This window comes from Lactuca saligna, chromosome 5 (assembly GCF_052625555.1).
Source record: "Lactuca saligna cultivar CGN05327 chromosome 5, ASM5262555v1, whole genome shotgun sequence".
In the NCBI taxonomy this organism is placed as follows: Eukaryota; Viridiplantae; Streptophyta; class Magnoliopsida; order Asterales; family Asteraceae; genus Lactuca; species Lactuca saligna.
Window position 1 is genome coordinate 93,706,668 of NC_136421.1, and position 2,884 is coordinate 93,709,551.

Below are 2,884 nucleotides of genomic sequence, written 5' to 3' on the forward strand. Positions count from 1 at the left end.
ATATTAAAATTTGTATCAAGACAAGTAGGTAGTTTGGAAGGCGGCTATGGACCCAAATGTGGGTAGATGTGTTTTGCATAACTGGATAAATGGCTTAAGTGTTTTTTCTTTGCCAATAGAAATCCTACATGTCTGGAATGTGATTGCTTCGAGGAGTTTCGAGTCTACTGAGCTTGTGATCTGTCAGGATCTTGATATATAGGTGAAGCATTTCTCATAATCTTTTTTTTTCTATATTTTGAAGTTACATGTTGATATAAGATTATAAGTATCATTTTTTTTTGGTTTTCTGGTATGGCGGTTACGGATTTGCGGCCCACTGTATTAGTGTGTCTGCTGGTAAGTTTGTATGTTTTGAAATTATTTATATGGTTGTATTCTTTTACATGAGGATTTTCAAGATGTAAATAATGACTATTTGTGTTTTGTAATCTTCTTTAATTCGATAACAAACTTTACCCCATAATTTTTTAATGTATTTATTATTATATATATATATATATATATATATATATATATATATATATATATATATATATATATATATATAATTTTATGTGCATATTTTTTTTTTGAGAAAATCAGGAAATATAATGGTTTGGCACATGAAAAGAAAAATTATGTATCATTTAGGCTGTTATTACACATGTAGATTTCACATAAAAAACTAGTTGTTAGGTTGACAGACTCCCAGCACAGCTACAACCTACCCATTTGATCAGTTACTGTGACAACCCGAAGTTCGTTCCATCAATTGTAACCCTTTTCGTTAATATACTCGTCGTTTTCAATTTCGTTTCCGTTACGTCATTAAATTAAGTCATAATTGTGGGATTTCTATTATAACTTAATAGGTGTCTAAACATGTTTAGGACTCATATTAACACTCCATATTAGTAATCGGAAACATTCTAGAATCGACCATATCGGGTTACGGTAACTTAATCGGGTGCGACCAAAAGCATCGTATAACGTCGGTATCGGGTAGAATTCCACCGTGTCCATAACTTAGAACATATTTAAAGTGGTTTAAGCTTCCATTTGAATCTTTTTCTCTCTCTCACTACTCTCTCTCTCTCTAACCTCTCTCCTCAAACCAAAGAATTAAGTCTAAAAACATCAATTTAAGGCTCAAATTCATCAAGGTAACTTCCCTAACTCATAGTATAGCACCATTAGCCTTCAAATTCGTGTTTAATCTTTGGAAAAGGACCATATTCATGAGTTTACGGCCCTGGAACATGCTTGGGCCGTAAACACATATGAAGAGGGTTTTTGAGCCTTAAAATCCCTCCAAACCAACTTTGGGACTTAGATGTGACTTAATGGCTTACCAAATCGGACTTAGAACACCTTGAACATCATTTTCGAGGTGTAAACATGAGTTTACTGTCCAAGAACATGCTTGGGCCGTAAAATCATATTCATGGGGAGTAAACTCAAATCCAAGTGTTTAAATGCCCCTTAAACACACCAATGGCCTTGGAATAAATTCTAGAATCAACCACAATTGATTTAGGGGCCTTAAACTTGATGAAAACCACCCCTTGGAGTGTTCATGGCCGTAAACCACCATAGAAAGGGTTACTGGGCTGTAAACTCATAAATACAAGTCAAATGATGCCCTAACTTCATTCTAAGGCTTGTAAAATTGGTTTGAATCACATGTGATTGATCTAACGCCACCAAATCATCAATATAAGGAGTGTATAGGAGCTTAAGACCGTAAAATCCTAGTTTAGGGTTGTAAACTCCCTTTGATGGTCCCTTTCGTGGTAAAACTCATTCCTATGCCTTGGATTTAATCATAGCAACCCTTCCCATGTGTTAATTGACCATTTAGCACCATAATATCCCACATTCATGAGTTCACGGTGGTGAACTCATGTGGTCACAGTCTTAGGGCCATAAAATCCCTAAGGAGTTTACTCTTGAAGAGCAAACTCATTTTCCAAAGCCATATACGTCCGTAGATATCACCTGGGTCACTCTAAACACTAGTTTGAAGTGTTTTCTTGTATTGGAGTGTGTAATCATATCTAATTAGTGATTTCAAGTCTAATTAGATACATTTGTATACCATTTCATATTACATAGGAACCTCACACGTTATCAAGCCCCGAACCGACACATAGCATCCAAACCATCACGTTTTCTCGTCTGGTGAGTTCATACCCCTACCCGTTTTTAAATGTTGTCACTGTTTTCAGGGGGGAATACAAGCAAAGTACAAGGAATACTTGTACTCAAAACTTGTTTTATATATGTTGTGTTTCATTTTACATATGCTTTTAACACTGACAGTCGTAACAAACAACCGTTTGAACCTACAAAATACATTATCATATTATTTGTGAAAAAAATTATAAATGGTTGTATTTTATATTTTCACAAATGTTTTGCCATATTATAGCAGTTAAAAGCATAACATTAGAACATTGTTTTGTCCTCAGTAACACTCCACAGAGATACGCGAGTGGAGGATAGTCATTTAATCTTTCAGTATTATTACTAGTAAATTTGTTATTCCTATAAATTGGAGACACGTCCTCAGAAAACACTTCACAGAGATACGTGAGTGGAGGACCGCCTTTATAACCAGAATCTCTTAGATATGGAGCGTGACTTGAGTGTATAGATCTATACGGGGCTGACTACCCCGCACCTGGCTACTAGCTACAGCCGAACCGAAAGGTTCAAGGGTGACGAAAGTCATAAAGTGAGATGGACTACTTATTGACATAATTAGTCTATAGTATGGTTATGGAACTCGCAATTTGGATAACAGAGATTTACTTTTTAGTAATAATGAGTTTAGTAACTAGTTTACTTGGTATTTATTAGTTTTATAAACGTGTTAAAACTAATACATTTTCAGTGTACA